Raw genomic sequence first — 15,310 nt, forward strand, 5'->3', positions numbered from 1 at the left:
AAAAATCCAACATAAATTAAAGGCACGGATATTCATGGCCCTCTTTCACGCAATAAAATAAAAATTGCATTAAAATAAAATAAAAATAAAAAAAAAAACAAAAAAACAGACAAAATAGAAAGTGCTCCACCAATAGTTGCCCTAGTACAGTAGTCCAAGTACTAGTGGCTTTGGAAAGCATTAAAGGCGCTACAAAGAAAATGGCACAAAACAATAATTACCAGCTTACTGGAGCTGAATGAATGTCGTCTACGCAATACGAGGCCACTTTAATTTCCATGGCTCCGAGTTAGAGTCAAATTTTCACTTTTATCATTGAATAAAAAAAAAATACAAAAACTTTAGTTACCATCTTCTGAAGTTACTGACATTGCTCCTCACTTCGTTGTGTCTCCACCACTTACCTTGATGTAGAAATTTTAGAATGTAAAATGACAAACGCTACAGCGATGGCTACCTCCAGCTCGCAATAGTGAATGAAGTTTCAGCCTCTCTGTAATATGGAGCGAAATTTCACACAACAGACGAGTGCCGATGCGGCACTTGATGTTAGTGATGACAAACAATCCGTTGTGGTTTTATTATTTTGTTAATGCCACTTGCCTTTCGTAATTGCACAATAATCAACGCCAAGGGATGGGGGCAACACAACAATGCGGTTCCACTTTCGGCTGAATGAATAACAACGACTTGTAATGTTCCAAGCGACCGAGAGAGACTCCCGGAGAAGTAAAGAAATCAAATTTTTTTTCGCCATAAAAAGCCCCACACAAATGGTAACAAAGCGGGCCAACATCATTCAGGCATTCGAAATAAAACAAAATAAGAATAATAAAGAAAAAACAAAACTGCAAAGAAAACAACATAGCCCAAGATTCCAAAACCGATTCCGATTCCATCATAAAAAAGTGTCACATCATAAAAAGAAAAGAACTTCATTTACGGAAGACAACATCAAGAGCACCAGCATTAGCAGTAGAGCATACCCAGCACATAGAAAATAGAAATCTCGATTTTATTCATCGTTGGATTCTTAGAAAAAACTCACGTTTTCCTCAAAACCAAGTGAAATCAAATTTGGCCATTTGTTCGAGTTTGCACGTTTGACAGTCGAATGTTTGAAGTAACCAAAATCACTGAGTTTTTTTCGTTTCTTCTTTCAAATGATATTGACTAATTGTCGGATTCAATGTTAAATTATTACCAAAAACAAAGCAGATTATCACAAAATAAATCTGAAATTAGACACGAATTTGAGTTAACCAAAAAAATGTTAGGTAGGCCAAACTCCAGATAAGGTAACGAAAGAAATTGAAAATAGTCAAGAGCAATTTCAATAGCACTTGTCAATCCATGGTGGTGCTGTGGCAGCATGTGGGTGATTGTCCATATTTGGTCATATCACAAAAATATGGAAAGGCTTTATCGACTTAATCGTATACTCTGCAGTACATACAAAGAAAATTTTATTAAAATTGAGCCAACGAAAAGTTTTCATTGACACTATGAAAATTATTCGTTACTAGCCGAACCCACTTCGCTGGTGATGGGGGTATAATAAGTTTGTCATTCCGTTTGTAACACATGGAAACATCCATTTCTGTCTATATAAAGTGCACTGTTAGAAAAATATGTTTTTCATATGTTCCGATATGAACAAAATGTGTTTCGGGCACAATTTTTAAACACAATATATTTAAGTACAAACATGTAATGTTCCTAAACTAACACAATAAATGTTTGGGACACATATGTTAATATGTTAGAATATATTATGTTTGGGGCTTGAATGTTTCATAAAAATAATATGGGTGAATGTAACATGTATAAATTTACAAATTTCTAGTAAACATATATATGTTGTGATATTTTATTTAGAGAGCGACAGAGAGAGAGAGTATAGAGAAAGAAATAGAGATGGAAACCGGGAGGCAGGGCTAACAATTTTATCGGCACTTTGACGATTTTTACTAAAAATAGCGATTTTTGCCCCAAAAATTACGATATTAGCTCCGTTCAAGAATTTTTAATGGAAGTCGTCAAAATTGCAAGTTTTTCACACCTTAAGTATTAGTATAACACTAAAATTAAGTCCATTATTAAAAAAGGAAACCGCTCAAATAGTATGGGTAAAATAGCAAAATTTTTAAAAATCAGATAATATTTATATATGTACGCGTAAGCGCTATATCTAAATATTAGTTAGATCGAGTTATACATTGGCATTTGACTAAGGGTGGCTAATAACACTAGTTTACACTCAAAATGTACACTTGATGAAAATCAACTTTTCTTATGTATTTTGAGCTGCTGAATTCGAAAAAAAAAATGTTTAAAATGTAAAATTTTTATGGAACAGTTTTTTAGATATCCCGTTATTTTTAAATTTTCGCTCTTTTTTCACTAAACACAATATATCTCGAGTTAGAAACACAATATATCTCGAGTTAGAAATTAAATTTTTTTTCGAATTCAGCAGCTCAATGTACATAAGAAAAGTTGACTTTCATCAAGTGTACATGCATTTTCATACCCTCCACCATAGGATGGGGGTATATTAACATTGTCATTCCGTTTGTAACACATCGACATATTGCTCTAAGACCCTATAAAGTATATATATTCTGGGTCGTGGTGGAATTCTGAGTCGATCTGAGCATGTCCGTCCGTCTGTTGAAATCACGCTAACATCCGAACGAAAAAAGCTATCGACTTGAAACTTGGCACAAGTAGTTGTTATTGATGTAGGTCGGATGGTATTGCAAATGGGCTATATCGGTCCACTTTTACGTATAGCCCCCATATAAACGGACCCCCAAATTTGGCTTGCGATTGCTCTAAGAGAAGCAAATTTCATCCGATCCGGCTGAAATTCGGTACATAGTGTTAGTATATGGTCTTTAACAACCATGCAAAAATTGGTCCATATCGGTCCACTTTTACGTATAGCCCCCATATAAACCGATCCCCCGATTTGGCTTGCGGAGCCTCTAAGAGAAGCAAATTTCATCCGATTCGGCCGAAATTTGGTACATGGTGTTAGTATATGGTCTTTAACAACCATGCAAAAATTGGTCCATATCGGTCCATAATTACATATAGCCCCCATATAAACCGATCCCCCGATTTGGCTTACAGAGCCTCTAAGAGAAGCAAATTTCATCCGATCCGGCTGAAATTTGGTACGTGGTGTTAGTTTATGGTCTCTAACAACCATGCAAGAATTGGTCCATAATTATATATAGGCCGCATATAAATCGATCCCCAGATTTGTCCTCCGGAGCCTCTTGGAGGAGTTATATATAGCCGATCCCCAATCACACAAAAATTGGTCCATATCGGTTAATAATCATGATTGCCACTCGAGCCAAAAATAATCTACTAAAATTTTATTCCTATAGAAATTTTTTCAAAATTTTATTTCTATAGAAAATTTTGTCAAAATTTTATATCTATAGAAAATTTTGTCAAAATTTTATTTCTATAGAAAATTTTGTTAAAATTTTATTCGGTTCATAATCATTGTTGCCACTCGAGCCAAAAATAATCTACCAAAATTTTATTTCTATAGAAAATTTTGTCAAAATTTTATTTCTATAGAATTTTTTTTTTTAATTTTATTTCTATAGAAAAATTTTTTAAATTTTATTTCTATAAAAAATTTTGTCGAAATTTTATTTCTATAGAAAATTTTGTCAAATGAAATTTTGGATGACAGTCTTCAGTAGAAGTTTCTACGAAATCCATGGTGGAGGGTACATAAGCTTCGGCCTGGCCGAACTTACGGCCGTATATACTTGTTTTTTGTCAACTAGTGTAATAAGGATATTATGGCCAAATTTAGACTAACTGGGCGATACATATATATGGGAGCTATATCCAAATCTGAATCTGTTTTGATAAAATGTTGCGTATTTTAAGGGTGCTTAAAAAATACTTTGCGTTCAATTTGAAGGCGATCGATTAGAAAATAAGTACAATACGACCCCGTTTGGTGAAATCGGGCGGTATATATATAAGGGGCTATGTCTAAATTTGATCCAAATTTTACGAAATTCCTTGTGCCAAAACAAAAAACGCTCTGAACCAAATTTCGTCAAAATCGGTTAATAATTGCAATCGGAATCCTGCGAAAAACAAATACATGGACTGACTGGTACATTAATAGAAAAATTGCGTTCCACAATCGTGAACGGATGGTATCAACATTGAACGGAAACGTTCACAAAAATCAAAACGGAATGAAAACTCTTGAACTCATGAAAACTCTTAAAATAATTGTTAGACGTTGTTAGGGCAACTCCACCGTTGGTGTAATGTGCTAAGGCGACTGTTAACACGTATGGTGCAGGCAACACAGTTTCGAGTCACGGTAGCGGAAATCTTTTTTAATATTGTTTCGTTGTTTTGACAACGCATGGTGTCATTTTCATTGCCATGCGTATTGAATCACTTTCATGAACGGATCGTTTCGCAATAACTACGCCGTTCATGGTTTTTTCTATGGGTGTACACTGTTAGAAAAATATGTTTTTCATATGTTCCGATATAAACAAAATGTGTTGCGGGCACAATTTTTAAACACAATATATTTAAGTGATGTAATGTTCCTAAACTAACACACACACATATATATATATATATATATATATATATATATATATATATATATATATATATATATATATATATATATATATATATATATATATATATATATATATATATATATATATATATATATATATATATATATATATATATATATGTTTCGAGTAAACATATATATGTTGTGATACTTTATTCAGAGAGGAGTTTAGAGAAGAGGGTTAGAATAGAGAAGGAAATAATGCGCCCCTCTTCCCAATCTTCCATACTTGGTATAATCAATTTCAACTTGTTCTCATATACATGCTAAGTCGACATAAAGTCTATTCTAATATCTTGTTCAACTAATGTCACGAGTTCCGTGTGTCTGCATTCCGCGTTTACGAGCGGAATGCATGAGTATCATTTCAGTTGTTGTCCTGATATCCAGATCAAGTGGGTGGACTCCCATCAGTATCTCCAGAGCTGCGGTGGCCGTTGTTCTCATTGCACCAGTCATATAAATAAGTGACTTCCTGTTTATTTTGTTGAATTTCTGTATATGACTCTAATGGTTCGTAATTGTCCACCAGACGTGGCACCCATTGGTAGCTACAGATCTTAAAACTGCTGTAAACAGCCGGTGGAAGAGGGAGGGCTCCATTCCCAACGTCCCGCAACCAGATTTTGGTATGGATGCAGTGCCGCGTAGGCACTTCCTTAGTCTGACAGCTATATTCTCCAGCCAGTTTAGTACGGAGTCTAACACAGCTCCCATATACTTAACCAAAATATTCCTTAAAAACTTACTTCAAAGTAAATGCGATATTGTAAAACAAAACAAACATATACAGCCTTAAGTTCAGCCGAGCCGTCGTAACGGTTTACTTGGAAATGTATAGAATACCAAGAGGAATTGGAATAAAAATTGCATTGTGTAGGGGCCCAAGAAGTAAAACCGAGGAATCGGTCTATATGGGGGTTAGGTTAGGTTAGGTGGCAGCCCGATGTATCAGGCTCACTTAGAACATTCAGTCCATTGTGATACCACATTGGTGAACTTCTCTCTTATCACTGAGTGCTGCCCGATTCCATGTTAAGCTCAATGACAAGGGACCTCCTTTTTATAGCCGAGTCCGAACGGCGTTCCACATTGCACTGAAACCATTTAGAGAATCTTTGAAACCCACGACCTTGTGTATGCAAGGCGGGCATGCTAACCATTGCACCACGGTGGCTCCCATATGGGGGTTATCAGAGAACTGCAAACGGTGGCTTTTTTTCGAATTGCAATCTTACCCACAAAATGTCGGTGGCAGTTAGTAAGACACCAATTACCATGCGATCTTTTACATTGATACAAATGCGAGAATAAAAACAACAATAGTACGTAACAATGTTCGTATGCAGTGTCTTGCAATCTTAAACCAATCGACATCGTAACAACGCTCGGTTCACCAATGTGGTATCACAATGGACTGAATAGTCTAAGTGAGCCTGATACATCGGGCCGCCACCTAACCTAACCTAACATAACGCTCGGTAAACAAAAAACGAGGTTGGCACTTAAGTGTGATTGCACTCAAACACAACAATTACTAGCAGTTGGCATTAGCTCAAGAGAATTGAGAGAGTACCAAATAAGAGAATACCAAACTGCTGAGATATGGGTAACCAATTTGTGTGATTGCTTTACTACGGTGTTTTCGAGAAACCAACACTCATACTAACAAACACGGACAGTCGTCGGTTGCATTGGATCATGGTGGTTGACTTTTTTTTATCAATTGGTGTTTTAAGATTGCAAATGTTGGTGTTTACAAAATACACTGGTCGGTTGCGGTAGATCGCAACCGTTCTCTGTTTTCGAATTTAAGGCAATCGGATAAAAATTGCGGTGTACAGCAACCTCAGAAGTCAAATGTGGAGATCTGTCTATATGGGGGCTATACCAAAATATGGACCTCGAACTTCAGGCAAATAGGATAAAAATTGCGGTGTGTAGAAGCTCAACAAGTCAAATCGGGACATCGGTTTATATGGGGGCTATATCAAAACACGAACCGATATAACCATCTTCGAACTTGACCTGCATGCAGATAAAAAAAAACGAATCTGTAACAGATTTCAGCACGATGGATGTTGTCCGGACAGTCAGACGGACATGTTTATACACCCTCCAAAAAAATCGCTTCTCTTACATATGTTCCAAACATATTTTGCAGGAAGCACATATATTATTGGATACTGCCGAAACATTAATATGTTTGTTTTATGTGAACATATTATATATTTGGAAGCATTTTGAGCCGAAAAGTATTATATACTTGGAACAGTTTTCCCCAAAGAAGATTGTGCTCGTTCCCTCACATAATTTTCTCTTCCACGAAATTTTTGAGTTCTTCGCATCTTTTTCTGTAATACACATATGTCGGTTTTTTTTTCAAATGTCTATTCTCTTGGTTCTGAATGTCTATTCTCTTCATTGCGAATACTCATTCTAATAATCAAATTAAATAATATTTAGACTTAAGCATATTAAATTTTTGGCCTTATTATGAAACAGTTTTCCGAAACAACATACAAGCGGTTTCACAGAAATTGCTCTCATTTCATTCTCTCGCTGTGTTATGTTGATATCTTTTTATTCAACCCTCCCGTTTTCCATCTCTATTTCCTTCTCTATTCTAACCCTCTTCTCTAAACTCCTCTCTGAATAAAGTATCACAACATATATATGTTTACTCGAAACATATATATATATATATATATATATATATATATATATATATATATATATATATATATATATATATATATATATATATATATATATATATATATATATATATATATATATATATATATATATATATATATATATATATATATACACAGTCTTACACAAGTTTACATACGGTTTAAGAAATTGTATTTTCTTTAATTATTAAAATATAATAAAATATGCATATATATGCTTTAGATTTTGTAAATTAATTTGAAAAACAAAGTATTTGTCCATTTTCAAGAACATGTTTTTAGTCTGGATTATAAACAACAACAAGAAACATGTTTAGTTATAAGGTAAAAACCTCAAGGGTATGTAAACTTATGTGAGACTGTGTATATATATATATATATATATATATATATATATATATATATATATATATATGTTTCGAGTAAACATATATATGTTGTGATACTTTATTCAGAGAGGAGTTTAGAGAAGAGGGTTAGAATAGAGAAGGAAATAGAGATGGAAAACGGGAGGGTTGAATAAAAAGATATCAACATAACACAGCGAGAGAATGAAATGAGAGCAATTTCTGTGAAACCGCTTGTATGTTGTTTCGGAAAACTGTTTCATAATAAGGCCAAAAATTTAATATGCTTAAGTCTAAATATTATTTAATTTGATTATTAGAATGAGTATTCGCAATGAAGAGAATAGACATTCAGAACGAAGAGAATAGACATTTGAAAAAAAAACCGACATATGTGTATTACAGAAAAAGATGCGAAGAACTCAAAAATTTCGTGGAAGAGAAAATTATGTGAGGGAACGAGCACAATCTTCTTTGGGGAAAACTGTTCCAAGTATATAATACTTTTCGGCTCAAAATGCTTCCAAACATATAATATGTTCACATAAAACAAACATATTAATGTTTCGGCAGTATCCAATAATATATGTGCTTCCTGCAAAATATGTTTGGAACATATGTAAGAGAAGCGATTTTTTTGGAGGGTGTATAAACATGTCCGTCTGACTGTCCGGACAACATCCATCGTGCTGAAATCTGTTACAGATTCGTTTTTTTATCTGCATGCAGGTCAAGTTCGAAGATGGTTATATCGGTTCGTGTTTTGATATAGCCCCCATATAAACCGATGTCCCGATTTGACTTGTTGAGCTTCTACACACCGCAATTTTTATCCTATTTGCCTGAAGTTCGAGGTCCATATTTTGGTATAGCCCCCATATAGACAGATCTCCACATTTGACTTCTGAGGTTGCTGTACACCGCAATTTTTATCCGATTGCCTTAAATTCGAAAACAGAGAACGGTTGCGATCTACCGCAACCGACCAGTGTATTTTGTAAACACCAACATTTGCAATCTTAAAACACCAATTGATAAAAAAAAGTCAACCACCATGATCCAATGCAACCGACGACTGTCCGTGTTTGTTAGTATGAGTGTTGGTTTCTCGAAAACACCGTAGTAAAGCAATCACACAAATTGGTTACCCATATCTCAGCAGTTTGGTATTCTCTTATTTGGTACTCTCTCAATTCTCTTGAGCTAATGCCAACTGCTAGTAATTGTTGTGTTTGAGTGCAATCACACTTAAGTGCCAACCTCGTTTTTTGTTTACCGAGCGTTATGTTAGGTTAGGTTAGGTGGCGGCCCGATGTATCAGGCTCACTTAGACTATTCAGTCCATTGTGATACCACATTGGTGAACCGAGCGTTGTTACGATGTCGATTGGTTTAAGATTGCAAGACACTGCATACGAACATTGTTACGTACTATTGTTGTTTTTATTCTCGCATTTGTATCAATGTAAAAGATCGCATGGTAATTGGTGTCTTACTAACTGCCACCGACATTTTGTGGGTAAGATTGCAATTCGAAAAAAAGCCACCGTTTGCAGTTCTCTGATAACCCCCATATGGGAGCCACCGTGGTGCAATGGTTAGCATGCCCGCCTTGCATACACAAGGTCGTGGGTTTCAAAGATTCTCTAAATGGTTTCAGTGCAATGTGGAACGCCGTTCGGACTCGGCTATAAAAAGGAGGTCCCTTGTCATTGAGCTTAACATGGAATCGGGCAGCACTCAGTGATAAGAGAGAAGTTCACCAATGTGGTATCACAATGGACTGAATGTTCTAAGTGAGCCTGATACATCGGGCTGCCACCTAACCTAACCTAACCCCCATATAGACCGATTCCTCGGTTTTACTTCTTGGGCCCCTACACAATGCAATTTTTATTCCAATTCCTCTTGGTATTCTATACATTTCCAAGTAAACCGTTACGACGGCTCGGCTGAACTTAAGGCTGTATATGTTTGTTTTGTTTTACAATATCGCATTTACTTTGAAGTAAGTTTTTAAGGAATATTTTGGTTAAGTATATGGGAGCTGTGTTAGACTCCGTACTAAACTGGCTGGAGAATATAGCTGTCAGACTAAGGAAGTGCCTACGCGGCACTGCATCCATACCAAAATCTGGTTGCGGGACGTTGGGAATGGAGCCCTCCCTCTTCCACCGGCTGTTTACAGCAGTTTTAAGATCTGTAGCTACCAATGGGTGCCACGTCTGGTGGACAATTACGAACCATTAGAGTCATATACAGAAATTCAACAAAATAAACAGGAAGTCACTTATTTATATGACTGGTGCAATGAGAACAACGGCCACCGCAGCTCTGGAGATACTGATGGGAGTCCACCCACTTGATCTGGATATCAGGACAACAACTGAAATGATACTCATGCATTCCGCTCGTAAACGCGGAATGCAGACACACGGAACTCGTGACATTAGTTGAACAAGATATTAGAATAGACTTTATGTCGACTTAGCATGTATATGAGAACAAGTTGAAATTGATTATACCAAGTATGGAAGATTGGGAAGAAGGGCGCATACACTTTGGAGACCTAAACATTTATTTATTTATTTATCGAAAGTCTTTGAGAGCACTAGCATTGGTATTTACTGCGAAGAGTGGAGATTAGCGATATCAGCTCCCTCATCGACAGTCTGGCAACAATAAAGGCCTTAGGTAATCCGAACATAACGTCGAAGCTAGTCAACCGCTTTGCAGAGAGCTTAGAGCTCTCACTGAACAGCAGGTACCCAGCACAGAGTAATATTACTGTGCTGGGTACCTTACAGGACCAATGTCAAATACAATGATTTATGGAAAGGACGTTGGGATTCCTCTGCGGACTGCGAGCAAACTACCTTGATATGGGACGACAAAAGTAGTAAGAAATCTGATTTTCTGATTGCGACATATAGGGAGGATTTGAGACCACTAATAGGCATCATAACAGGACATTTGGAAAACGCAAGGTAAGAATTGGCATAATGACTGATGATATTTGCAGATGGTGTCTGCACCCGAATGGAACGGAAGACTTCAATCATTTTCTGTGCCAGTGTCCCATATTATCTTTAAGCAGAAACTTTCCTCTTTCTTTCAGGATATTTCAGTGTCCCATATTATCTTTAAGCAGAAACTTTCCTTTTTCTTTCAGGATATTACCGATGTGGGACTGTAACCTGAAGGATATACTTGATGAATGCAAGGTTTCGGGATGGAAGACCTAGAATTCTCATTTTGGAAACGTGAATACGATTGATGAAGAGGAGAGAAAACAACTACGCGGAATCACAATGGATTAACATGGCCTAAGTGGAAACCACCAATCTACGGATTGGCGTTATCCTCTATAACCTAACCAATATTTAAACTAAACATTTTCTTATAAACGATAAAATTCTATAAGAAACAAGTATATACGGCCGTAAGCTAGGCCAGGCCGAATCTTATGTACGCTCCACCATGGATTGCGTAGAAACTTCTACGAAAGACCGTCATCGACAATCGAATTACTTGGGTTGTGGTATCTTAAAACTTCTTAACATCGTTTTCTAAATTTTGAGTTAGTCCATACGTGGTATGTATTAGACAATACGTAGAGAACCAGAATTAAAATATGGGGGTCGCTTATATGGGGGCTATATACAATTATGAACTTGATATGGACCAATTTTTGTGTGATTGGGGATCGATTTATCTGATGGCTATATATAACTATAGACCGATATGGACCTAGTTAGGCATGGTTGTTAACGGCCATATACTAGCACAATGTACCAAATTTCAAATGACTCATATGAAATTTGCTCCTCCAAGAGGTTCCAAAACCAAATCTCGGGATCGGTTTATATGGGGGCTATATATGATTATGGACTGATATGGACCACTTTTGGCATAGTTGTTAAATATCATATACTACCACCACGTACCAAATTTCAAGCAGATCGGATGAATTTTGCTTCTCCAAAAGGCGCCGGAGGTCAAATCTGGGGATCGGTTTATATGGGGGCTATATATAATTAAAATTTCAACTGAATCAGATTAATTTTGGTCTTCCAAGAGGCTCCGGAGGTCAAATCTGGTGATCGGTTTATATGGGGGCTATATATAATTATTCGCTTTTTCAACCGTCGAACGGAACGGACGTGTTTTTTAATAGCGGATAAAATCATCGTAATAAGTACCTACTACGAATTTCAAGTGTGGTGGGATATTAGGCCACCATGCAGAGAAATTCAAAGACATCCACTGGGTTGCTAACTTCAGGGCCCAGTGGACGAGTATCGACTGGAGTTATAGATTTGGGCAATGACCAAGAGTTAGGCCCAATTAGTCGACGGGTCGACAATTTTACAAGTCGGACCTTTTCCAAGGTAACGGCATCAAAAGGAGGTAATCCCTCACGAAAGAGATTCAAAGAACGCAGAAATGCTTTGTTTATCCTAAAGAAATTAGGATCAGTCGACCCAAGCACGTTGTCGGCTAAACAAAGCGATTCCTTAAAATGGGCTCAAGGAATTCTTGAGGCTGGAAAAAGGGAACGATCACCGGATGAGCTGCCATCCTCCAAAAGGGATCAACGATCGTTTGCCTCAGTTGCTAAAGACAGCCTTGTGATGGCTATCATTAATAAAGGAGCATTGGACGGTATGGTTCCAAAGCAAAAATGGGGGGAAATTGAGAATGCTTTGTCTGGCGTCTACTCACAGGTGCTGGAAAAGTTTCCCGGCCCAGATCCTCGACACAAAGAGGCTGGTTGGTATCAAGGACGATTTAAGCTAGTCGCATTTGAGGACCAGAGGTCTATAGAATGTTTTAAAGCTGCTCTGATACTAATTGGTGAAGTTTGGGAAGGAGCTGCTCTAGAGTTAGTCGAGAAGAAAGACATACCGGCTAGACCAAGAGCACATGCGTGGATACCTGCAAACCCTCCTGACCCTGAATCTATTTTAAATAGACTGAAACAATGCAATCCAGATCTTCCAACAGCTGATTGGAAGGTTGGCCGTTTGGATGAAGTGGATGGGCCAAGACGGCATGCAGTGTTTATATTGAACACTCAGTCTTTGCCACATCTAGCAAAGTCCCAGGGCCGTGTATGTTATGGCTTTCATTATATCCAAATGAAGGTGTATAAAAAAGATCAGCTAAAGGATTCAGAAATGGACAAGCCTCTGTCTGAATCAGAAGTAAGCGGATCCTCTTGCGAAGTCGAGGGGGATACCAAGACATTTGAAGACATGGATAGATACCGTATGCGTGAGGAGGCTTCTACTGCCTCAGAACTCACCAAAGTTGAACCTATGGTTATTGCGAGAGTCACCGATATCTCTAAAGAGGACATTCTTGATGACTCGATTGAAGCGGCTGATGTGACGGTTGTTGAAAATCTCGATGGTCCTACGGATCCTCCAGATAAATCTTCATCATTGTAAGGCTGCATGTGCTGCCTTAAAAGTTCTCCTGATGAAAGGGGACATAGATATAGTTCTTATTCAAGAACCATATGTTTATAAAAACAAAATATGTGAATTAAGTACTCCGGGGTTCAAACTATTGCAGTATAGTGGTAATGATGTAAATCGAGCCTGTATAATTGCTAAAAACGAGCTCAACTTGTTTCTGCTTCCTTCAATGTGCAATACAGACACTGTCGTTGCCAGTTTAGAAATAGCCAAATGCAAATATTGGGTATCTTCGGTCTACATGGGACATGACAGGGAGATGCCTCCATATGCCGTTAAGACCTTAGTGGAGGAGTCACGGAAAACAAAGACGAAACTCATTATGGGATGCGATGCGAATGCACATCATAGTATATGGGGAAGTAGTGATACTAATGCAAGGGGAGAGTCGCTAATAGAGTTTATTTTGCGTACTAATCTGGTAGTTTGCAACAAGGGAGATGTCCCAACCTTTGTCACTAAAAACAGGCAAGGACATCACCTTGGCCTCGCAAGAACTGAATGAAATGATATCTGAGTGGCATGTTTTAAGTGAACACAGCTTCTCAGATCATCGCTACATCAGTTTCAAATTTGATGTTCATACCACCAAGACCATATTTCCGCCAAATGCAAGGAAAGCTGACTGGAATAGGTATAGGGAATCGTTCAATATGATGATACCGGAAATACCAGAGACAAATATGAGAAATGTGCAAGATATCGAATACGCAGTGGAGCGGATTACTAAGACCTTCAACATCTCACTGAAAGCTGCATGCCCTAGAGGAAAGCCAAGGGGGAAACATCGACCACCATGGTGGTCTACGGAATTAAGTAATATGAGGAAATCCTGCAGGAAGCTCTTTAACAAGGCAAAGTCCACCAGAGCTTCTGAGGACTGGGACGCTTACAAGAAGATTCTGAGAGGATACAAGCGAGAACTGAGAAAGGCTCAGCATAACTCTTGGAATGCTTACTGCAGCAGTATTGAGAATACGTCCGAGGCTTCCAGACTACGGAAGGTTCTAGCATCCACCAACTCCGCTCCAGGTTTCATTAAAACATCGGAGGGCAATTGGACAACGTCCAGTGAGGAGGCAGGAAGGGCAGGTCTACTGAGACCGCACTACATGAACTAGTCAGCTTTATTGAAAGCTCACTATCTGTCAAAGAATACACAATCGTGGCGTTTCTAGACATCGCAGGGGCGTTCAATAATGTCCATCCGAGCTCGATATTAAATGGACTGACGACTCTGAATGTTGATCCATGTATACTCAGGCTGCTAGACGAACTGCTAATGAAGAGACGTATTTCAGCCACACTGGGACAAGCAAACATACAAAAGTATGTGAAAAGAGGCACTCCCCAAGGAGGAGTTCTATCACCTCTTCTTTGGAATGTTGCTATAAATAGCCTTCTGGTTACTCTTGAAAAAGAAAGGATAAAAGTGGTGGCATACGCAGATGATGTAGCTCTGGCAGTCAGGGGAAAATTCCCATCCACAATCAGAGATATTATTCAGAGGGCCCTCCGGATGACTGAAAAATGGGCGAAAGACAATGGTCTTGGGGTAAATCCCGCAAAGACAGAATTAGTCATGTACTGCAAAGATCGCAAAACTCCCACGGTTAGGCCTATTTCCTTAGGGGGTATTGAAATTCCCTTTGGTGATTGTGCAAAATACCTTGGCGTTATTTTGGACAGGAAGCTGAACTTTAAGCTTAATATTGAAGAAAGGGCGAGGAAGGCAACTGTAGCTTTGTACTCGTGCAAAAAGGCAATAGGAAAAAAGTGGGGACTAAAACCAAAAATTGTGCATTGGCTATACACGGCAGTGGTTAGACCTATAATGCTATATGGTGTTGTAGTCTGGTGGCCGGTACTTCAGAAACCGACTTGTTTAGATAAAGTTCAGCGTATGGCGTGTTTGTGTATTTCAGGCGCATTCAGCAAGACAGGAACAAATTCACTTAATGTCATGCTGCATCTATTGCCTTTAGACATTTTGGCCAAACAGTCAGCTGCAACAACGGCTGTGCGGTTGCGCGAACTATCGCTGTGGTCGGAAAAAGGTTACGGTCACAGTTCTGTCCTCAAAACAATGTCAGATGTGCCTAACGTAGTGGATTACACTTTGGCGAGTCCACT

General features: G+C 38.0%; 1 protein-coding gene across 5 annotated transcripts in view; it reads right to left on the reverse strand.

Annotated features, from left to right (window-relative positions):
* Positions 1 to 15,310, reverse strand: part of LOC142235594 (protein rhomboid-like) — a 286,257-nt gene that overhangs the window by 106,020 nt on the left and 164,927 nt on the right. The window contains exon 1 of one of the 5 annotated variants that reach the window (XM_075306856.1): positions 405 to 693. The exons of the other annotated variants lie outside the window; for them this stretch is intronic. The gene's annotated coding sequence lies outside the window, so the exon portion shown is untranslated. Of the gene's footprint in view, positions 1 to 404; positions 694 to 15,310 lie in introns of those variants that run through there. 5 annotated transcript variants of the gene reach the window in all.

The sequence above is a fragment of the Haematobia irritans genome, chromosome 4, assembly GCF_050003625.1.
Source record: "Haematobia irritans isolate KBUSLIRL chromosome 4, ASM5000362v1, whole genome shotgun sequence".
Lineage (NCBI taxonomy): Eukaryota > Metazoa > Arthropoda > Insecta > Diptera > Muscidae > Haematobia > Haematobia irritans.